At 40.7% G+C, this 25054-nt stretch overlaps 1 protein-coding gene across 7 annotated transcripts in view; it reads right to left on the minus strand.

Moving 5' to 3' along the window:
* Positions 1-20518, minus strand: part of MAPK10 (mitogen-activated protein kinase 10) — a 255588-nt gene extending 235070 nt beyond the window's left edge. For all 7 annotated transcript variants that reach the window (XM_045018014.1, XM_045018016.1, XM_045018013.1 and 4 more), the window contains exons 1-3: positions 20460-20518; positions 20180-20266; positions 15920-16032 (exon numbers count right to left, since the gene is read on the minus strand). The gene's annotated coding sequence lies outside the window, so the exon portion shown is untranslated. The remainder of the gene's footprint in view (positions 1-15919; positions 16033-20179; positions 20267-20459) is intronic.
* Positions 20519-25054: the final 4536 nt, after the last annotated feature.

Consider the following 25054-nt stretch of genomic DNA (forward strand, 5'->3'; position numbering starts at 1 on the left):
ACAGTTCAAGAGCTGAGTGCTACTGCTTTCTTAGAATTTCCATTTGGCATCGCTTTTGGCATACATTTTTAAATGAATAACCATTTGACATTTTCAAGGGCAGATTCAAAAAGCAATTCATCATTTGAGGGTGAAACTAAAAATTAATTTAGAGAGGAAGGGAATGGAAAAGGGAGAGATGACATGGGACACAGATGGTGTCCCGGGGAGGAAAAATAGCCTTGTTAAAGCACAAGATTGCAAGACAGAAAATTTGGTTCCCAAGTCTAGCACTTTCTCCGTGAAGAAAGCCCATTTAAAATCAATCTGCTCACATACTTGTTTTATACTTACCTGTAATGAAAGGGTTGTGTGTAAAACACTTGGAGAGTTTCTATTAGAAAGTACCTGATAAATGCAAAGTATTATTACTGCTTTATTATAAAGATTTCAGTGTCACTTGTGGTGGGATATTTGATTTTTCTATTTTGTAATCTGGGTACAAATCTTGTTTTTTTTGCATAATACTTATGCTATTTTATATATGCTTGTGAAGTTTTCAAAGACACTCTTAATAAGTTTAGTAGTATCTTCACTCATAGCTGAAGACTTTTTAAAAAAATAATGGGACAGATCCCCAGCTGGAGCAGTCAACGTATCTTAATTGAAGACAATCAAGCCACTCTGATTTAGGACAGCTCAGAATCTGGTCCAGCATGTGCATTATATTGAACTTTTAACAATATATAGTGATCTTAATAGTTCCAAAGCAATTAATGGAATAGCCATCTTACAGGCAGAATCATTTGGCATCTTCATAAATGTAGCAGTTATAGAATCAGACTTGATACATATGCATTCTAGACTCCGAGAGACTGATTCAGATGTTAACCTGTGCAATGATTGAGACCAAAAAAGCAATCCTCTTATTCCTGATTTTACTATTTTCCTTTAGGTACTGAAGGCTGGGAGCAGCAGATTAAGGGCTCGATGTTGTTTTGCCACTGATCTCAATAACAGCATGATGAGGCCCTTAAGATGAGGTGTGAAAACAGTCATTGGCATGTACAGTACATAGCAAGAACACAATCAGGAGACAGACTTCTCCCTTCCAAAAGATATGTGAGGGAGAAAATAAAAAGTCAGCAAGCCCACAATGCCTGCTCTTTTCCTTTTCTTTTTCCTTTTTTTTTTGGGGGGGGGAGAGGGCAGGAGGAGATTACAAAAAAAGAGAGGGTAGCAGTGTCCTAACAGCTTTCAAAGTAACAGAGGAAGAACTAGTATGTTTCTGGCAGCAGTCAAATTGTCAGTCATCCGAGTATCTTCAGGTTATTTATTAAGTGTTCTTTCCTTTGAGAGAGAGAAAGAAAGTGGCACATGAAGGGCTTGGCAGCATGTGAACCATAGAACTGGGCACAAAGGCTTTCAATAACATCAGCAAGTTCTTTTTAGTACACAACATATCTCAAAATATCATGGACAAGTGCCCATTTGGAGGTTATTATTCCATCTTTGTGGTTTGATTAGAGCTTTTCTAAAGTTTCCTTAACTTTGAAAGCATTCACACCAATGACATGGGGTCCAGGCCAGGACTTTGGAACAGCCAGAAAACAGAAACTGCCACAGAGAACATTTCCCAGGTCAGACTGGGAAACGATTGTGGCATTTGATCAGGAACGTGTGAATACTCCTGTAGGGTATGCCTGAAGAGCTTACCCAATGTTACTCAATTTTTATTGTGATTTTCACACTATCGAGTGTTTTTTTCATACAATTTCAGCTCCTGAAGTCATCTGATCATATGAGAATCTTGGCTTTTTTTTTTTAAACAAACAAGTTCTGAGCCCTCACAGTTACAGACAAAAGCTAGGAAACATGATCCAAAAGTATCCTAAAGGCCCAGAAACCCAAAGGCAAATACATACAATTTTAAAAAAGAAATCTCATGCTTTTTAAGCCAGTCTCATGGGGGGGGGAGGGGTAAACCTGGATCCAATCTTTTAAAAAAAAAAAATACTTGGGGTTGACAATACTGTTTTACAATTGACAAGAGGCCTTTGCTACAGATAAGTTTGAAAGCCAGAAAGAATATTTTACCTGGGTCACTGCAACATGGGGCACATTGAAGGTAGTACCATTCAGGTAAAAGTATGTGAAAAGCAAGAAGAATCCCAGAAACTTCATAACTAAACATACCACAAAAGTGATATATATTGGCTTTGTCGGCACATATATGGATACTTGAGCATCTGCACAAGACATTAAAACAGCAATACTAAATTGAAATGAAGGGTCAGATCCTCAGCTGGTGTAAACCGCCAATATTCCACAGAACTAAATGGAATATGTTAATTTACATCAGCTAAGGCTCTGACCTTACATTTTAGAAGCATGGTGTGCTCATTTGTTTGCATAGGACGGCAGGAGTGACATAAATTCATAGTCACTAAAGAAACTTTTGAAATCTATTCTATTCCCCAAGGGTAAGAAAGGCCAAAGGCAAGTGAATAAATCTATGTCTGTTCCCAGGTACACAAAAGGAAAATCAGTGCACTGCGCTACAGGTTTGTTAGATTAAGAAGAATTCATTGCATTTAAATTTTTCTTATCAATGGCTATATAGATTATTGCCATGATAGCCACAAAAGCTTGAGGTCGTATTTGTATGGCATGAAAGCTATTTCTCTTAATACAACTTAGTAAAGTATAATCAAGTTAATTTTAAATACAACTGTAAATCAAGCATTCGTAATGCCATAAAAATATCTATCCCTGAACTGATGACTAAAATCTAACTTGAAATTAATGCAGATATTATAATTTGCAATTAAACTGTGGAGCTCTATTCCAGGAAAAGCTCAGAGAGGAATTAGTTTTCCAGTTTCAACAACAGTAGCAGAACTAAATGTGTGTGTAATTTTTCTTTTTTGTTGCTTGAGCTTTCTACGTTTGGGGAGTAAGTATATTTAGATTATCCCAAAATATAAAGCCAACCAGTGGATGTTAACTTTTCTCTGAAGTAAGTCATATGTAGACTATTGGGGAAGGGATTGAAAATAAAGTCATGAGTCAGTAAAAGTGTTCTATTAAACCTACATTAGAACATTTTGCTTAGGACAGTAAATGAACTTGAAGGGTAAAATTCTCCCACCAATGACTGTTTCTGTTCAGAGACTCTTACCTATTCAATTACATTTTCAGGAACCTAATTGCATTTTTATTTATCTCAAGAAAGGGGGATAGTTATGGCTAGTAAATCAACTTCAGTGCAACTTGAGCACACAGGGATATGGAAATTCAGAAATACAGGATTATGGATTATTGTGTCAACTGGTTTTGATGGGCCATCTTTCGTGCTTGGTCAAGGGAGTAAGAAGGTGCCTTACACACTCTTACTCCCTTGCAAGGGCTACTCATATTGTGAGTAGCAGCACAGAGAAAAATCAATGTCCATGAGGACTTTACTTCCCCTCATATCCCCATTAAAGTGGGTGGGTGTGGGAAGAGAAAATGGTTCCACACACATGCCCCACCCTGTTCCAGCCAGCACACCAATGGGAGTAGCTGTGCCAGGTGTAGGGCTTGCACTGATTACATTCCACCCAGAGCAAGGGGGAACCAGGTCGCAATTCTCAGTGTCACAATCTGGTTCGAGTTCTGCTCTTGACGCAATGCACTGCCTATCAGGATGCCACTAGCTTCCATTAAATTTTCATGCAGGCTACAATCTTGCAACCTAATCCATGCAGGTGGAATCTGATTGCAAGACAAATGGCAGAGTTCGGATCATAGGCTACCCTTGATCTTGACATTGTGATAAATGAGAATTCTGCACATGAAGGAAGTAGAATCTGCCCCTTCAATTCCAAGCCAGTGTGAAAGGCTGCAATATAGTTACTGAAAGAGAATATGGAAGTTTGGAAAACCGTCACCAGAATAAAAACCAAAATCTCAACAACAGTGTCTCAGAAAGCAAAGCTGCAGCTATTCAAATTTAGCTAGCCTCCTCAAAACAAAGGTCTCCCATTTATTAACACAGCTGAGACTAATCTATTAATTTCAACAGGAGCATTGGGGTAGCCTAAGGATGCATGATTGAACCATTAACTATTAATATTCACTGCTTCTCTTGTCCATCTGTACTGGCTAAATAAGATGAAGTCCAGACAACCACTTCAGTGTGATGCCCAAGTGCAGTAGTAAAGATCCTCTGTAATAGATAGTGATGTTTTGGATGGAATGACTGTCAACATGAAACTATTTACATGTTTGCTTGGTCAAAACAACAATGCAAAGCCCTGGGACTTGACAGCAACACAGGTGGCATTCTACTGGGGCCTATAGGCATTACCCTGTCTTTGGGATACAGTGGAGGAACATTATCTCAACAGGACCTCAGGAAGGCTTTGTGCCTGAAGCCACCATAATGCCTCAGAAGGGTAATGGCTCAAAGACCTCCCTGACCCTCTCTACTCCTTTTCAGAGCCTATTGCTAACAGGAGCACTAGCCCTGTGGAGGAGTCAAAGTCAGGCTGCTGCTCCCGCAGTAAGACATTCTTGCACATACCTCCTTCCCTCCCTGGCACCCTCATGAAGGGACCAGGCACAGTCTGGCCCTCAATGTACCAGCTGAAATTACAAACAAGCCAACATGGAATTCCAGAGATATGCTGAGAGACATACATACGCCTCCTTTTTTAGGGGTAACTTCCTTAACACAGATTTCCAAAGAGAAAGCTCACCGAAATGGCTGATTTGATGCTTTCCAGTGTAATAAGCAACATGGCCTCAGTAATTACTCTCTGTTTGACTGCCGGCTCTGCAATGCCCATAAGTTGGAGAAAGATTGTACAGGAATGGAGAGAGATTTGGGTTTTGCTTCTCTCTTTGAATACTGCTCAGGTCATTTAATTGCATCTGAGTCTAAGCAGGTACTGCTGCCCTGGGGAGAAGGGGATAAAATGAGGCCCAGCCAGGGCCACCTCTCCTCCCCAGCTCCCCACAAATTTAGAACTATTCAGGGGTGACAGCCACTCGGGACACTCGGATGCTTTCCTTGTCATGTGGGCTTAGGGACAGAAAATGCAGCCAGACACAAGCTTGCAGAGCAGCTGCACAATCAGCCTAAGTGGGACTGACAGACTGATGTCGTCAGAGTATTTTCTACAGTTTTGACAGGGCATTCTCTGTGCTGGTTGGCTGTTTGCTCCAAGCTCTCCAGCCCCCTCTGCTGACACTTTCCCCTTCCCCACTACTATCTGGTAACTAGGTTCTTATACCATGTCCATAACTGTAGCATCAGAAAACCACAACCCACCATTGTGTCATCTTTCCATCCCTTACCTGGTATTATAGGATCTGTTATTGATCTGGAATCTTCTTAAGTGGTTTATCTATTCTTTAGGCTCTGCAGTACATCCTCAAATCAAAATGTATTGGCTGTTGAGGGTTCAGGGCAGACTCCTCATATTATTTAAATGGAATTTTGGTAGGTTATACGGAGAGGCTGAATGGTTCAGAAGTTTAGTGGTCAGTAATCTGAAACCCAGCCCCCAGGTAATGTTACACCAGTGCTCTTGCTAAACTGCATAAATACTAAACACTTGTTCCCCATATTTGGGACATGATCCTGGGAGATACTGCACACTCCTGCCGGATGGAAATATGGATGCTTAGCACCTTGTAGGCTCATGTCTTTAAAGAGCAGCTGCGAGATTGGAGGGTGTGGGGGAGGGAAATAGCAGTCAATTACATTGAGCTCATTGATTTCAATGGGAGGCCTGGGCATCCTGAACTATTGACAACAAGGCACATCATACCTTGGAGTACACCATTGCCATACAATTTGACGTAACCTACGAACTGTCAGACACCAAACAAACCAGTGTACAGTACGCAATACCAGCACACAACCCAATGTCACTTCACCTTCATTGTATGCTGTTTTTAATCCTCAATTGCAAAAACAGAACAAGAGGAAACAAACATCTGCCAGTTGTGACCTGCAGAAATTTCAGATCAGATGAAATTACTATGGGCATATGGGGAGTTTAAGTAGTATTGCCATCTTCAGAAACAAATGGAAACTTGACTCACTTTACTGTTCATCAGCTGGCTTCAAATGACTCACTTGCACATTTTATTTTGAGAGCAAGGTGGTAACTGGTTTTATCTACCTATTTTGAGTCCTTTTTGGACCTTAAAATTGGGGGAAATTCTACCATTGTGTACTGTATATGCTTTATATAGCTTTGACTGACTACAATGGGTGTCATGTGGCCCTGGAATTTCACCGATATCCCCCAAAACTGCCACAAGTTAGCTCACTAGAAAGCATATCCCTTCTTTGTCATTTACACCTTTTGGGGTGTATTTTACACTTGTTCCACATGAAGAATGAGCATAGGATATGACCAAATACCTACATTTCCTACTAGACCACAGCTTCCACGTGGTCTTTACAACTAACACCTGTAAGAGACTGATTATTAAAATAAGGGCAAAAACAGAGCTTCAAAAAATAAAACTTTGCTTTTATGAATTTTATTTCCCTTTGCTCTTATCACTTTGCTCTCCTGTTGTAACAGCATACTCTGCAAGTACATGTGTGTGAAGCTCTAAGCATTCATGTTCAACGAGCAAATGGTAACAAAAAATGTCATGGCCTGACACCTAGTTACTATTTTTCAGTCTCTTGTGGATTTCTGAAAGGGCATGTTTACCATTTTTTCTGCTTTTGATGTGGGAAAATGTAGACATTTTCCGCCTGGGCAATAAATCCATCCTGAAAGTTCATTTAATGGAACATGTTGCATTGCTTGCTTATATACAGGTACTTGCAACATAACAAGTAGTGAGGTAAACGTAAATATATCCAAATCCTGTTCAGAAAAAAGACTGGACAATGATTTTACTTGGCACTCATCTTTTTCTAAAAACAATTTTCATTTTAAATGTCAATAGACAATCACCACCAGTATAATCATAATCCTTCCTACAGCCTTTTAGAAACATTAACCAATATTTATATATGCAACCTAAGTCACTACTTACTTGTATCAAAGTGTTCAGATACAACATTTATTTGGATTAAAATCTTAGGAGCCAAATCATTTGTACAAACCATGCACACCATCCTCCCGCGCTCTCTCTTGTTCTGTCACTACCCTTTTGATTTAATTTGGTCAGATTAAGCAGGAATAATGGAATAATTTGATCACAGTCTTGAAAACATTGCCATTTAACTCATAAGGACAAAGGCCAAAGTTCTGATTGAGACAGAGGAAATAAAAATTGCAGAGCCAACTTGAGGTACTTTAAATGGGCCAGACTTTCAGAAAGAGCGGAGCACTCACCTTCTGAATATTAGGTCCTTTTTAGCCTGCCTCAAATTGGCAACCAAAAATCACTACTCACTTTTGGAAATCTTGGACTTTTTGGAAATGTTATCCCTCACCTCAGTTTAAAAATGGTAAAGCTGAGACACAGAGAGGTTATGTGACCTACTCAAAGCCTGTAACAACCAACAGTTCTAAGCTCAAACAACTAGACCAAACTTCTCTAATAATGGTAGCAATATTAGGGTAAGATCGTATTTATCACAAATGAGGACACTACATGGGACTCTAACCCAGCCATCATTTTATGGTCCCCACATCCTCCTGGAAATATTTAAAATCCACCTAATATTCTCAAGTGCTGCATTTTTCAGTTGGACAACATATGTGTAAAAATCACATAGAGCCAAACTACACAGCTGATGTTGAGATTATACGTTATACATTGTGTATGTATTTATTTATACATATTATTCACATGCAGCACTGAAAATTCAAGTTATCTAAATTAACTATACATTTATCTTCTGCTCCTGATTTCCGCTCTAGAGCAGGCAATACAATATGTCCTAGTGGTTTGTGATAATTATACCAACTTTTGATCTATCTATGCTGCTTTTGGGAGTTATGTCATCAAAAGTGTGGAAAAAATGACAGGCATCCTTTTCTGGCGGGCAGTAGAAGACCAGTGGTTCCCCATTTGAGCTGGGGGCTGCTGCCACACCTTTACACATACAAATGGAGTCTGTATTCTAGGCAGCTTTGCATGGAGTTGATTGTATCCCTGTAAACGGAACATGCTTTTCTCTGTGGAATGCTATACATTATCATTCATGTTAAAAGAAAATTATTGGTAGTATTTACAAGATAGTGACTCAATGCCACTAAGTAAGCAGTGAAATGTCATCTGAAAAATGACAGATCTTTCTTCTCAAGCTGAGAAACCTATTATGACTTCATATTGTATGCCAGCTTTCTGCCGCCATTGAAAAAGATCAAGCAAATCCAGACGGATTTTGAGTTTTCTTCTTTGCCGCCACTAGGGCATCTCACTACACCTCAATTCTGCAATCTTTGCTCACCTTAGGGTACATCTACACTACGGGATTATTCCGAATTTACATAAACCGGTTTAGCAAAACAGATTGTATAAAATCAAGTGCGCGCGGCCACACTAAACACATTAAATCGGTGGTGTGCGTCCACGGTCCGAGGCTAGCATCGATTTCTGGAGCGTTGCACTGTGGGTAGCTATTCCGTAGCTATCCCATACTTCCCGCAGCCTCCCCCGCCCCTTGGAATTTCCGGGTTGAGATCCCAGTGCCTGATGAGGCAAAAATCATTGTCGCGGGTGGTTCTGGGTAAATGTCGTCAGTCACTCCTTCCTCTGGGAAAGCAACGGCAGACAAGCAATATGGGGCAAGTGTACTAGAGAACCAGTGTATCATAGAACCAGAGAGCACAGCTGATCTGTGTCAGATCCCGCAGAAATTATGAGCTGTATGCTATTCACAGGGGGTCCTCCTGCAACAACCCCACCTGTTGATTCCGTTCTCCCCCAGCCTTCCTGGGCTACCATAGCAGTGTCCCCCCACTTGTGTGATGAAGTAATAAAGAATGCAGGAATAAGACACAGTGACTTGTTAGTGAGAAATGAGTGGAAGGCAGCCTCCAGCTGCTATGATAGTCCAGACAGGACATTAAGCAGTGTGGGGGAGAGAAGCCCAGCATCCCGCTGCTAGTCCAGGGACAATTGAATCTTTTCTTTACACATGAAGGGTGGGGGCTGATGGAGCTCAGCCCCCTGTTGCTATGATGAAGACGGTTACCAGCCATATTGCACCATCTACCATAAAAAATCAAGAGTTTTTTACACAGGCGCCCATGGTCGACCTCACTGGATGCTAGTCGGCATGGTTACCAGTCCTTTTGCACTGCCCCATGTGCCAATACGCTGATGATGACGACCCATGGCAGGGGGGGGAGTGAGGATGTTGGTGTTGACTGCTGCAGCATCGCGTCTATCTGCAGCATTCAGTAAAGATAGGGTGACATGTAAAAGAGTCAAGAGAGGATTGTTTTCCCTTTCACTTCTGGGGGTGGGGGTAGGGGCGTAAATTGCCGAGCTATGCCCTGAACCACCGCGGACACTGTGTTTGACCCTAGAAGCATTTGGAGCTCAGCCAGGAATGCAAATGCTTTTCGGAGACTGTAGGAACTGTGGGATTGCTTGAGTCCTCCAGTCCCCGCTCCCTCCATGAGCGTCCATTTGATTCTTTGGCTTTCCATTACGCTTGTCACGCAGCAGTGCGCTGAGTCCCTGCTATGGCGTCTGTGTGGAGAATTTTTAAAAATGATTTTGAATTTCGTCTTCTGTAACAGAGCCCTGATAGAACACATTTGCCTGCCCTTACAGCGATCACATCCGCATGGTCCATGCTGGAGCTCTTTTTTTATTTTGATTTTTAACTGCATCGCCACACGTGCTGATCGGAGCTCCACGCTGGGCAAACAGGAAATATTCAAAAGTTCGCGGGGCTTTTCCTGTCTACCTGGCCACTGCATCCGAGTTCAGATTGCTGTCCAGAGCGGTCAGTGGTGCATTGTGGGATACCACCCGGAGGCCAATACCGTCGATCTGCGGCCACACTAACCCTAATCCGATATGGTAATTCCGATACTAGCGCTACTCCTCTCGTTAGGGAGGAGTACAGAAATCGATTTAAAGAGCCCTTTATATCGATATAAAGGGCCTCTTAGTGTGGACGGGTGTGGTGTTAAATCGGTTTTACGCTCCTTAAACCGGTTTAAACGCGTAGTGTAGACCAGGCCTTAGAGTAGTACTCTTGAGTGTGATTACATGAAACTTGCATAAACTCAATGTGACGACGCACATTAGTAGGTATTAATGTGGGAAGAAGTTGCACAATCAGGGCCTAAACTTTAAAATCACGCTCTTTTACATGTAAGTACCCAGAATGTTTTTGCAGCTCTCAGCTATGTCTCCAGAATGCTGATTTCTGAGCTCTGGTAACACAAAGTTTTGAGCTACTCCATATTATATTGGTGGCTACATCTACACTGTAAGACCAACCCATGGCAACAATTCTCAATGCCCAGGTCAACTGATTTGGCAGCTCACACTACACAGCTTAAAAAAAGCAACGTAGACATTCAGGCTCAGGCTGGAGCCCGGGTTCTGAAACCCACCCCCCTCGCCAAATTTCAGACCCTGGGTTTCAGTCTGAGCCCCAGCGTCGACACGACTATTGTTAGTACCATACGCTCAAGAGGCTTGTGCGTCCGAGTCATTTGACCTGAGTTCTGAGATTCGCTGCTGCAGGTCTTTTTTTGCAGTGTACATATATTCAGAGACACCAAGATCAGAATATGGCTTACTGTGTTCAACATTTATAAGGATACCAATGAAAAAGAAAGAGCCACTGATAGAATTAGAGTTTTATACTGTTATGAAATATTGTAATATATTGAGCTTAAGATTCGTGAAGGATAAGAAATCCTTTGAGGATCTTTAAGTGTTTACATATTTAAAATTACTGTACCCAAGGTAATATGAAAGCCCTAGTTAGTTTACATAACTTGATATTCCAAACCTACTCCATCGCTCACTACTTTCACTTAATTTCTACCAGAGACTAACAGCCTTGCAAAATTCTACACACCGCGGGCATGCAATTTATTTTTATGGCTGAATAAAATATTGTCAGTTATTATATTACCTGCCTTTTACTGGATGATTGGTGGTAGGCAGATTTTGTGCCTCAATTGATACATATTTACAATTTTGAAAGTTTGTTCCATCCTATTACATGGCCAATTTATTCTATTAACTAGAATAATACTGTAACTTTTCCACTTGATTATTAAATTCCAGTTTTCAGAAGTGACATCTGATTTCACAAACATGCAAATTCTAAATGCATAAAGCCTGCGTTTTCATGTGCAAATGGATATTTGTCCATACGGAGTCAAGTGCAATTACCTGATCTACACACGTAAGTGTCAAACTGCAGTCCCAAGTATTGTGCAAAAGGGTAACTTGTACATCAGGCTCCTGAATTCAGAGCTTCTACTCACATAAGTCAAGCACATCCATGTTTACAGGTCTGGGGCCCTATTGTGCATATGCACAATACTTTTAACTATTGTATTAAATATCTGAAGGTATATAGACTTCTTTTAAAGTATTTAAACTATCAGCTCTCCAGAGCAGGAACTCTACACTATCCACTTAGCAAAGTGTGTCAGCTCTTTTGGTTGGTGCCATGTATTTCTGATCCAAGGAGGGACTTGCAACCCACAACGCCTCTTGCTCGATTGTGTTGAGAGCACATACTGTGTCTTACCACCTATAACTGAGATACAGGGAACAAAAGATTAATGTTCAAATGAGTTTTTTCTTCTCTAGCCTGCATGCAAAAAAATCACCGATAGAAGTGTTGGTCGATACTTTGGATAATCTGAAACAGTTTCAGTCTTTGCCAAGACATCTTGGTGACCTGAGGCATCAATGATTCAAGTTGCATCACAATGGGACAGAGGAATAATTGTACTTCAGAATAACCAAAAATTATGTGTACTAGCATTAGCATTATGTGTACTATTACATATATAATGGGTGGAAGGTAGAGATGATATCACCCCCACCCCAAAAATTGAGCTAGTTAAACAACTAGATTCTACAAGCAACACTGCTAAAGGCTGATTGACCTAAAGTTTCACCTGCATTGGCAATGGTCCCATATTAAAGTTCTTAAAATACATTAAGGATTCCATGTAAATATGATTTAAACTAGGGCTGTTGATTAATCAGTTAACTCACGCAATTAACTCAAAAAAATTAATCACTATTTAAAAAAATGAATCGTGATTAATCACACTGTTAAACAATAGAATGCCAATTTAAATTTATTAAATATTTTTGGATGTTTTTCTACGTGTTCAAACATATTGATTTCTGTTACAACACAGAATGCAAAGTGTACAATCTCTCTTTATATTACAAATATTTGCACTCTATAAGTGATAAAAGAAATAGTATTTTTCAATTCACCTCATACAAGTACTGTAGTGCAATCTCTTTACCGTGAAAGTGTAACTTACAAATGTAGATTTTTTTTTTTTACAGGACTGCACTCAAAAACAAAACAATTCCAGAGGACATGCCCCCATGCTGATGACAGGTTCTGCTCGATAATGATCCAAAGTAGTGCGGACTGACACATGTTCATTTTCGTTATCTGAGTCAAAGGCCACCAGCAAAAGGTTGATTTTCTTTTTTGATGGTTCAGGTTCTGTAGTTTTTTTTATCGGAGTGTTGCTCCTCTTTTAAGACTTCTGAAAGCATGCTCCACACCTCGTCCCTCTCAGATTTTGTATGCAACTTCATATTGTTAAACCTTGGGTCGAGTGCTGTAGCTATTTTAGAAATCTCACATTTGTACCTTCTTTGTGTTTTGTAAAATCTGCTGTGAAAGTGTTCTTAAAAAGAATGTGCTGGGTCATCGTCCAAGACTTCTATTACATGAAATATATGGCAGAATGCAGGTAAAACAGAACAGGAGACATACAATTCTCCCCCAAGGAGCTCAATCACAAATTTAATTAATGCATTATTTTTTTAAATGAGCATCATCAACATGGAAGCATATCCTCTGGAATGGTGGCTGAAGCATGAAGGGGCATAGAAATGTTTAGTATATCAAGCATGCAAATACCTTGCAATGCCAGCTACAAATATGTTATGCGAACACCTGTTCTTACTTTCAGGTGACATTGTAAACAAGAAGCGGGCAGCATTATCTCCTGCAAATTCTAACCATACTTGTTTGTCCGAGCGATTGGCTGAACAAGAAGTAGGACTGAATGAACTTGTAGGCTCCAAAGTTTTACATTGTTTTATTTTTGAATGCAGTTATTTTTTGTAAATAATTCTACATTTGTAAGTTCAACTTTCATGATAAAGAGATTGCACTACTGTACTTGTATTAGGTGAATTGAAAAATACTATTTCTTTTGTTTTTTACAGTGCAAATATTTTTAATCAAAAATAAATATAAAGTGAGCACTGTACACTTCATATTCTGTGTTCTAATTGAAATCAATATATTTGAAAATGTAGAAAACATGCAAAAATATTTAAATAAATGTATTTTATTATTGTTTAACAGCACAGATTAATCACAATTATTTTTTAATTGTGCAATTAATCTTGATTAATTTTTAATCGCTTCACAGCCCTAATTTAAACACATCACTGCTCCATCTCAAAATACAATAAAAAAAACTCCCAAACTTCTGATAAGAGTTTTTTGTAATTCTCCATGAAGAAGCCAGTAAAAAATTTCTTCCGGTTAGAGTGTGCATGCACTGATTTGTTGCAAACAGTATCTTATCTGGATGCTACAATCTTTAGAGATGTGACACGCCTTCATTACAAAATCCAAAGCATGCAGACTTTTTTTGGTTTTCAATACAAACTTGATGCTCAGCCAGATCCATCAAGAGTGTGGTAAGATTCACACATCTTCTGAGTGAATTTGGGCTTTTTTCTTAGCAAACTTAGATGAAAACCACACAACTCTGTAGTTTCAACCTAAACAGCAGCTTCATCTGAATTTCTCCTCTATTTTTGTGTGTTTATTTGAAGCTGAAAGCAAAACCCATAGTTTGTGACCCATATGGATATAAGCCAAAGAAAGTTTAGTCCAGGAGAAAGCCTACAAACTCAGCCAGCTGAACTTTGCATAGTTCTAACTGCCTGTGCATAGTTTAGGAGCTCTTTTTTGGCTTGGAGGAATTCAGACTAGTATATAAGAGGCGTTACAATGTAAACTGGCTCCCTGCTAAATGAAGATGAAGACTGGTGTGCTTATTAACATGGACACAGAATGGCCTGCTCATGATGAAGATCACAAACCTTGCCTGTAACCCACAAACTTGGAAACCAACCCCACTCATTCTTCCCCTATCCCCACCCTTCCTGACCAGAAGTACAGCCCCACATTCCATTCGAGAACCCTACTCTCATTAAATATCCATGCGTCGGCAACATCAGTATCCAAGTTGCCCCACTTCTGACCCGAATTGTAGTACCCACCCAGCATACGGTTTCCCTAGTTGAAAAACTCCTTTGGGTAAGCAGATTATGATGCTATGCTAAAGACCACTGGGCACTGTTTTTCCTCTCTCACCCCCACCCGCCCTCGAACAGAAACAAATTGCCTCAACTGCTTGCTATTTCAGGCCCAGCCCATATTCCTTTGCAGCAGCTCTCACCAACAATACTGAGGCCATCCTATCACATTGCTAATTTTATTATTGCTATATTAAACACATGTTAGCATAACACACTGGCTGGCATGTGTTTGTGTACCCCTTTATGCTTCATCTATAGAAGAGAAGAGTCTGTTACATCTCCTAGCTACAGAATCTGGCTTTTTAGCTCAAGCTGAGAAGACTCAGGACCTCTCTCCTTGAGTGGAGCTTACGTGATTCTCCAGGACATGGAACACACATGGAGACCATTGGCTTACACCAAATCACAGAGGATGTGAAGGTTTCACATCCTGAAGAGCTAGGATGGTCCTCAAGGAAAACCACAGGAGATGTAATGACACATCAGACAACTCATCTTGGAGACATTGCAGGCTGTACTTGTAGCTGTTGTCAAAGCTGCTAGGATGCAGTTTGCAAACCTTTCTGGTATGGTCAGCTGGGGGTGAGCTTTGCCAAGTAGCAAACATATTTGTGGTAAAAAAATAAGAAATAGTTCTCGTGTTTTTATAAACACTGGCTCATTTTCGAAAGAAATGTGGTTACTTATAAAATTAAAACATTCATAGCAAATAAAAATCTGGTTTGTGATAACTTTGGACATCTCAAAATTAAGTACCAGTAGGTTTTCCCCCTACTGCCATATAATTAAAATAAAGCCCGATGGATCAATTTCAAAAGAGACACACAATCAAGATCAAAATGATATATTCAGAAACCTTCCTTTCCTGCATTACTAATGATACCCAGAAGGATTAGTAAAACTACAAGAACTTTTAAAATCTTATTTGTCTTTCACCATTCATGCTGCTTATTTATTTTCTGCACTTCACTCAGCTCGATTTTACTGTCAATTTCACTTTCTTTTCCTAGTGGTATCAGATAAAAATATCTAAATCCTTCTGCAGCAAACCAAGGAAAATAGGATTTATGTCCAAAAAACTCCCACTAAGCACTCCTCATGCTGAGGTGTATTTAGTCACCTCAGAGTAAAAAAAGATACATAATGTAAAAATGATAAACAATGGCATATGCCTATAGTTATATCAAGTCCATAACACTGCATGGTTTTTATGTTACTACTGTACAGCCTTTACACTGCCTCCAAAGCTATAATTCCATTACATTCCAGTGCGGCAGTAATAAAGATTTTAAAAGACAGACTTATAAGGCAGCTCTGCACTCATATTGACTAAAAATGACAAAAAAAAGGCAGCATTTAAAGTAACAGCTTTAACAGCATACATGTTGGCATTAAGTAGTTTTCAAAAGAGTGTTGTATTTTTAAAGAATCCACTGCAACTTACCACAGCTTGTGCTATGTCTCATCTATAGGAAATGATTGAGAGGGGTCAACTTCATGCCTGAATTCCCATAGCTGAATCTGGCCTGCTGCTGGTACCAATTTCTAATGCTAGCCCTAAACACAGAAAAAACAAAGAGAAAGAAACATTGTATTTTACCTTTTAAATGTGAGTTTTTAATTAACCCACACACACAAGAAATGAAGACTAAAATATAAAAGGAAGGAAAATCCTCAAATTAAAATTCCAACATTAACCCACCATTGTGTGTGTATGATTTAAGATTCTTTTGTAATATAATCACCACAGTGAGGGGATTTCTAAGCAAACAAAATAGGTTGATCATGTATTTGTCACGTGATATGGAAGGCTGCTCCAGTCCAATATCAATGAACCCATTAAGGCTTAGGCAAAGTTTTCTTACCATTCATTCAAAACACAAACTGCAAGCAGCTCAAAAGAAGATTGTACTGAGACTGCATAATAAGAATAGCACATTAAGAATCCTTATGAGAAGAGGTTACTCCTTAATCACAGGGGGCAAGCTTTTTAAACCATCTTAAGGTATTGGGCCAAACTTTATACCGACTCACATCCTTTGCAATCCTACTATAGTCAATGTTTAATTCAGTATGTGGCTCCTTAGGGTGAGATCCTGGCCTCTTCTGAAACCAGTGGTGAATTTTCCATTGATTTCAGGGGGGCCAGGATTTCACCCTTGGGGTTTTTTTGTTTTTACTATTTGGCTATATGCCAAAAGCCACAGTCTGTGCTCTAGTGTATCCATTTTGCACCCTGAAAGTGGTGCAAAGCAGCCCCAAAGACAACATGTCCTGCCCTGGCAGAATCATGCCAGTGCAGAGCCAGCAGAGCCATTCCTAAGCTATCCCACCTCCTGGCATGGTCAGCGGGATTGTCAGGGCACTCAGAAGCCAATGGCCTTTGCAGGAGCTGTGCTGGGCACTCCATAGTAAGAGCTGAGAAGCTGGCCAGCCCCCACCCCCATTGTGCAAAAGAAAGAGAAAAGCATCAGAACCTACTGAATATATCTGATTTTTTTTCTGTTCCCATTACTTTAAAAAATACCAAAGAGATTGTTCTTAAAGCTTGCTAACAATAATAATGGTGATGCTCTTGAGCTAGGACTTTTGTATATTAAGTAACCAACCCAAGTAAAATTGTATTGCCATCCGACAAACTTCTGAAACTAGAAGATTCAGTACCATTAAAATTACATATTTCCCCTCCCCTTCACAATATCGCCTTTCATTTGTACTTCAGTAATCAGTGTCTCAGTACAGAGCACAGGAATATGACCCTAACATCTAATATTCCACAGTAAGGAAGGTGAAGTTGTATTTTGCTTTCAGTTACTAATAAACAAGGTTTCTACATTACAGTTGACTATGTTACTCTAAATGATTCTTTTCCCCCCAAGTCTCTGTCCCCAAGGTACTTGGGGTACTATAGTAAGGGGAAGGGGGGAGCAGCTTGCAGCAGATACAGCATAGTTTTGGATTAGTGCCAAATCTACCCGCCATATGAGGGAGGAGGTATTTTTCTTGGAGGGTAGCACTGAGCTTCAGAGAACCTGTAGCAAGGGAAGCAGAGAATGGATAGAAGCAGGAAACCAATTTGTATTTGTTTGTTATTTTGGTTCAGCAAAATCTTTTTTCCCTTCCTGTTTGTTACCTCAATGAAGAAATAAAGCAGCATGAACGATAGCAAAGCCATGATTACATTTTTTTAAAGTCATCATTTCTACTAGGGCTACTATGAACTAAAAATGTGACCTGGATAATGAGAGGTTTAAGTGGTTTGGAGCGCTCTCCACACTGAACAGCACATGAAAGCCTTGCTTTGCATTTAGTGCTCACCAGAATGATGTTTATAGTTTTTGCTATTCAGGAACCATCTAAAGGATGGTGTTCATTTGCACTGCACTGTAGTTTAAATGTACATTTTAAAGCTAGGACTTTTCTCTTAATTCTGTATTTTAAAATAATTGGATTTTTTTTAAATAGTTTATGCGTAATAGAGGAATCTGATTCTTTTGAGGCCTGCTTTTGCTCCCACTGAGGTGGTTAAGGAGAGTTTTGCAATACAATGCAAAGCAGGACTGGGCCCTATAATATTCCAAAAGGATAACACAAAAGGAAATTTGGTAGATCTCCCATTGTAATATAAAATCTATCTTTCAAAAATCAACACTTGAACAATATCGTGCCTTGCAATTATTGACCGGTACTATGAAATCATTAAGTAATGGCTGCAGACATGCCAGACACTGACAGCAAACAACACATTCGTCCCTGCTGGGATCTGCTCATAAACCAACCCTTCCAGCACATACACTTCTCTCAACAACAAGAGAAATGTTCTCTAATATCAAGCATGCAAGCAGAGTCAGCTGAAGGCAGCTAATATTTCATGTTAAGTGATTTTTACCCTTATCCCCTTCAGAAATGTTTCTGGAATCAAAGCTCCTCAATAACACCATACTAAAACAACAGGACCCTAACAAATTATCCTGCTGCTGTTTCAAAGCATGTGTATAACGGTGCATGTGTGTGAATATGAGACAGAGGGAGAGAAAATATAGTTTCATGGCTTTCTGAGGTCCAACCATGTCTGTGATTCACATTTGTGTTCCCAATGGAGAAAAATCAATTGCTCCATCCAACAAAAACAGGTATTTTTATGCCACTTTGGGGTCTAGAAAGAGTATCCAGCAGGCAGAAGGAAAACCAGGGAAAAGAGGGCACTTTACTCCAGCATATACTATGCAGTCACCAACACTGACATGTTTTGAATTAGGGTCAGAGGATCACAGTGTTTATACATCTCCTTATGTCCAGGTAATCTGAATCAAATGTGTTTGCATGTGGCAGAACATAACACAAACAATTCCAGTATATTGTACATGCATGCTCTCACTCCTCCATTCCCCCCCTTTTTAAAATAAATTGGCCATGCATGACAAAATATCTATGTCCTGCAGCCAGCTCATTTCAGAGAGGATCCTTGATTTGACAATGCATACTATGTTACTTAATATTTCCCCATAAAAACTCTCCCTCTGTGTCTTCATTTCCTTTGGTAAAATCTGTATTTATATTTTAGCTTGGTTCATCTTTCACCAGGTCTCTTGCAAAAGTCACAGTGAACAAATCACAGAAGGGGAAGGCTGCATTGAGGATATTGTGAGGCTATGCAGTAAAAAGGAGCCCATGTAAACAAGCTAACAATCACTCAAGGAACAAGCCTATTCAGATTCTCCGAGGGCACAGTTTGCTTATTAGGCATGGCTGTGGCATTTCACTCTCCAAGGGAAATGCATATTATTTTGTAATAAGCCCCCCTTTGCAAAAGAAAAAAGCAAAATAGTTAATTCTGTTACAATAGCTGTGCTGACAGAGCTGTGTGAGGATTTTTCCATAAAGCTACATTGATTTCACTGCAGTCTAAGAAATTGTTGGATTCTCTTCTGTAGCATACCCCATGGCAATTATTTTGCACATCATTTTCCTAAGGGCTTTTGGTGTCTCTATAAAATGCAGCAGTTTTTGTTTAATTACATCTGGAAGTCATGCAATGGAGTGAAGCCTACCTTAAGAGACCACTTCCTTCAAGTCATCTCTCCATCTGCCTATAATTTCTATCAACTACGGCACACATCCCAACACCACAGTTTTTCGGACACACTCTCTCTCCTTCCCCCCCTTTTAAAAAAAAAACAAACAAACATTTAACCCCTATGCAAAAGGCCAGTCCTTTTAGCTTCTGGATCACAAAAGGTGTTTATTAATAGCAATTCCTTTTTTTTAATGACTATATAGTTATTATTTTATATAGCTCTAGACAGATACATACCCAAACAAAATGTTTATTTTGCTGAATTAAAAGCCAAGAGTTATCTCCCAAAGCAGTTTCAGAGGTAGGGAGGCTGAGTACAGCACTACTGTTTACATGCACCAGCTGTTAAATCACTATCACCACATCCATGCTGTGCCTCTGCACTGCTCCTAAAACCACCGGTCACCTAAACAGCCCAAATAGAAATGTTCATACACACCCAAATACAGGAAAATGATGGTCCTCCGGCCACAAACTCTGTAACACTGCTGCCTTCTTGCATCGGTTAGCAGTTTACTTCATTAACCTGGTTCTCTCTCTCATTTTTTTTTTAAATCAACAATCAATATTCATCACCCCACCCTGCAAAGGCAGGTTAGTCGTCGAATATTAGCATCAACCACCTACCATTCCGTGCCTGCGAACTATGCTCCCGGTACAGCAACCCTTCCCTCAAACTGCAACCTTACGTGGTATTTTTAACCACATTCCAAACTGAGGAGGAAGAGATGGGGTATTAAAAAAAAATAATTATAATGATGGGCAGGTGACTTCAAGGCAAATCAATTTTAAAAGTGTACTAAATAAAATCCCTGGGGAAAAAAATAAAGCAGGAGGGGGGAAAGGGAGGGAAAACATATGATAATAATGAAATAAAAGGGAAAGAAAGAGTGGCTTGCTGAATCACCCTCTTTCACTGCCTGGAAACCATTGTGCAGCGTGATGCTGGCTGTACCATTGTGGAACCTACCAGAGGAGACAGGCAGAGGGCTTGGGGAATGGGGCTGCTATGGCAACTGAAAGGAGCACACGTGACGTCAAAGCTCAGAGGTCTCAAGGGTGGGGGCGAGAGAAAAGAGAGAAGAGAAAAAAGTCTAATCTGCCGCTACAGCTACTGTATCTCCCAGTGAATCAGGGGATAGAGCAGACTGCAAAGGGAAGCTGAATCGCCTTCTGTAGCAGTTACCAGCACCAGCAGCACTGGCATCTGCAACATCAGGGAGCTAGTCTGTATAAAGAGTAGGTAATAACAGAAAGGATTCACGCCATGCAGCTCTGACCTCTTGTTTGCACTGGCTGCTGCGCACACAGGGATCAATGCAGGGAACCCAAAAACACACCTTTTGTGATCCATTCCAGCTTTGTGTTCAAATAGCTACAGTACAACAAACAGCAGGGAGTTACTTCCTTCTCTATACCATCCCTTATAGCTATTTGAAATACGCATAGGTAAGTAATGCAGGACCATGGATTTGTTCTTTGTTACCAGCATGCTGTGCCCTTTAGCTGGATACTCAGGATGCCACTATTGTGTACCCTACAGCTCCAGAAAGCCAGCTGGTTGGTAGATAGATACTAGTGTAGTTTGACTTGACAGACTTTGTTCAGATTTCTGGAGTCTTCTAATTTAGGGGTTATGCAACTAGCACTGTCAAAATAGTTCCCATTTGAGGCACATTTGCTTTACATGTCTCAGCAGTTGCTCTGCCCTTTTGCTGTTCAACGGCAAGGGGAAAGATGGTCTTTGGTTAATGCACTGAACCAGACCTCAGGAGGCCTGGGTTCAACTCCTGGTCCTGCCACAGCCTTCCTGTGTGACATTGGGCAAGTCATTTAGCCCCTCTGTGCCTCAAGTTCCCATTTTCTAAAATGAGAATAGTGTTAACTCTCCCTCCTTTTGTCTGCTTAGATTCTAGTCTCTTAAGGACAAGTAGTATCTGTTACAGTGTGTTTGTACAGTGCCTACCACAATGGGGCTCTGATCTCAGTTGGAGCCTTTAGGCACTTCTGCAATACAAATAATAAAATATAAGATATACAAGCAATGTATTGAAACCCTTTATAATATCTCAGTTCCATTGCAGAAAGAATTAACTGCTGTCACAAAGAGATACAGGGTCAAATGTAAAGTAAATACTCCACACACCCTAATGGATTTGAGTAATTCTCTAGCCATCACTGCAATCTTCTCTTCTACTAGGGACTCTACTCAATACCAGATTATTTTAACTCAGACCAATACGTTAACTTTGAACTTTGCTATTATATCAGAGATACCCGGTGCCAACCAAAACAACAACTCTTGAGTATGCCATGCTTTTGCTAATTATGTGCGTTTTTAAGTGAACCATTAGCATTCATAGGGCATATACAGGAAAATCTGTGGCAAACCCAGTGTGAGGATTGATGCATGTGTGTGTCTTTTTTCCTTTTTGTTTCAACAACATGCTGGCTACCCAAGAAGCATGCATGAAGTTAGCTGCGGCTCATGCATGCCAACTGCCATGACATAATCACTGTAGTACTTTACAATGGCTTACAAAGTGACAACTAAGCATCATCTCCACCAGCACTACTCATCCATTGCCAGTGGATACTGCAAGGTGGGCGAGCTTCATGTGTGGCAGAAAGTACTGAAAGGAAACAGAGGGAAAGGGTGGGAGTTTGGGAATAACTTGAGAAACCAACTACAGAAGATAAGATGGGCATAACTGCATATCAGGGACAAAGCTTGAGACCCGAAGCAACCAACAAAGAATACATCTCTTATTGAAAATGTTGCCAACCCCCAGTTTGTAAACTGAATGGAACTAACCTGCTGCCTTTATGTTCACAGACATTAGATCTTATTAAAATGTTCAGTATCAAAGAGGTTTCCTCCAAAGAAGTTTCCACCTCAGCTGAATGTGACTTTCCTCATCACAAGCCATCACACTACCATCTTGTATGTCACTCAGGCCCATAACCTGAATGTCCTCTTCAACCTGGACCTCTCTCTAGAGTCTCACATCCAGGCTATTTCCAGGTCTTGCTGATTCTTTCTGCATAACATCTTTAAGATACAGTTTTCTTATCCAGCCACAGAGCCAGAACTTCTCCACATTATCATCTCATGTTTCCATTACTGAAACATCCTTTTCTCGGGCCTTGACTAATCCAATCTTTCCCCGATCACATCCATTCAGAATGCTGCTCCAAAGATCATTTTCCTAGCCTGTAACTTTCACATCATCCTTCTCTTTGCATCAGTCCACTGGCTCTCCCTGCTCTCTATCGCATCAAACATAAGCAGTTTGTATTCACTTTTCAAGACCCTCCGTCCATCCCCACCCTACATATCATCCCTAATTTGATATTAAAAGGTCAACACTTGCCCCTTACCAGCCCATGAGGCCAGCTTCCACTAGCTACTTGTTAAATTTTCTACCAAGCACCTTTGTGCTTCCTCCCACACTGCTCCTCATGCTTGGGAGGCTCTCCCCACAAACATCCACCAAGCTTCCTTGTTATCCACCATATTTAAGCAACATAAGCTTTCACCCCATGTGCATGGGAAATTATCAAAATCCATACAGATACTGTCACCTCCTTCTGCTTCAAATACCTCCTGTAGGACTTACTTAGACATGATGCCTACATTACACTGCCATCTGACAATAGCTAGACAGGTGGGGCTAATGATTATTTAAGATGTGCTCATTTTACTGTTCTCATCCTCCCCACCCTATTTGTCAGTTTCACCTATTGCAAATTATCATAATCCTATACTGTGAGTTCTCAGAAGCAAGTTCTTCCACTGCATGCATGCAACAGCTAGCACTATGATCTTTCATTAGAGTCCCTGGGCACTGCGGTTAATACAAATAAATAGGTCTATTTATTGAGTTCCTCTTTAAACATAATAGGTTAAACATGCTTGTCCTTTGTTTTATTCAGAGATAAAGACATGGTGACTCTATACCTATGGGGTTTTAGGGTGACATCACCTGAGTACAACAGGCCACAATCTCAGATGCAATGTTGGAGTGAAGCAGATTGGCTGGAGAGTCAAAGCTCACAGCTTTGTTTTACCAGAGCCAGGGGCGGCAAGCTGCAGGGGGCGTTCTGCTGGTCGCTGGGAGGGCGGCAGGCGGCTCCGGTGGACCTCCCGCAGGCGTGCCTGCGGAGGGTCCGCTGGTCCCGCGGCTTCGGTGGAGCATCCGCAGGCACGCCTGCGGGAGGTCCACCGGAGCCGCGGGACCAGCGGACCCTCCACAGGCACGTCTGCGGGAGGTCCACCGGAGCCGCGGGACCGGCGACCGGCAGAGTGCCCCCCGCGGCGTGCCGCCGTGCTTGGGCTGGCGAAATGGTTAGAGCCGCCCCTGACCAGAGTCCTGCTATGTGGTTACATGTAAAGTCTGCTGCTGATTTTATCTTCAGCCAAAAATGGTTAAAAACAAATACTGTGTAATAAAAATAAAAATAGGCTAGAAAAGAGTAACTGGAGTCTGTGTCCAGTTATTTTTCTCCCAACAAGTTAATAGCCTGTTACAGAAGTTCAAGCTCTTCTTCACCAATCAGAAGCCAAGACAATAAAATTGAAGCAGCATTGTCTAGTGCACAAGCACGCAGCTCAGACTTTGAAGACCAGGTGCTGGGTTTTTTTTAATACTATTTAGGCACCTAAAGACATAGATAATCACCTAGTAGAATTTTCAGAAATGCCTAGGCACCTAATTCCTGTTGAACTTAGCATGACCAGACAGCAAGTGTAGAAAATCAGGACGGGGGGTGGGGGATAATAGGTGCCTATATAAGAGAGAGCCCCCAAAATCGGGACTGTCCCTATAAAATTGGGACATCTGGTCACCCTAGTTGAAGTCTCCAACTGGTTATGTTGCCAGTGTTTGGAGGGGGGCCTCTGAGGGATAATCCATTCTTCCCTTTTCCTGCTCACTGAATAAACTCAACAACAGCCACTGCTATTCATCTTCTGGGTCAAAATTTCCAATCACATCAATTCAAAGTTTCAACAGATCATTTGTTTCTAATCAAAACAGGTTTAAAAAATTTCCCACATAACTGGCATTTTTTTTTAAACCTCAGCTCTACCACAACCTCCAAAAAAAGAGGTCACCCACAGCGAGTCCTTCCCAAGTTTTACACTGAGCCTTGGGGCAATTTGGGCCCTTATCCTGCAAAGAGGTGTGCACATAGAAATGGAAGAGCCCTGCACCCAGTGCAAAGCCCTGCTGAAGTCAACTGGGCTCTGTTTCCTGGCCCATTTATAAGCCACGAAAAAAGACTGGGAAACAAAAGAGCCTACACTCTTTCAGATGTAGCAAAGGCTTCAGAAAGTAATTAGGGTATTTGTCTTTTGAACAACCAAGCTAATAGAAAATTTCACCTTCCCAAATGCTGGTTTTTGTGATAAAGGAATTGTGCTTCCTAAAGGCAGTCAGAGATTTATCAGCATTTCACTTCACACACATCTGTAGCAATTACAACTTGCTTTATGCAGTG

The sequence above is a fragment of the Mauremys mutica genome, chromosome 5, assembly GCF_020497125.1.
Source record: "Mauremys mutica isolate MM-2020 ecotype Southern chromosome 5, ASM2049712v1, whole genome shotgun sequence".
Taxonomy (NCBI): domain Eukaryota; kingdom Metazoa; phylum Chordata; order Testudines; family Geoemydidae; genus Mauremys; species Mauremys mutica.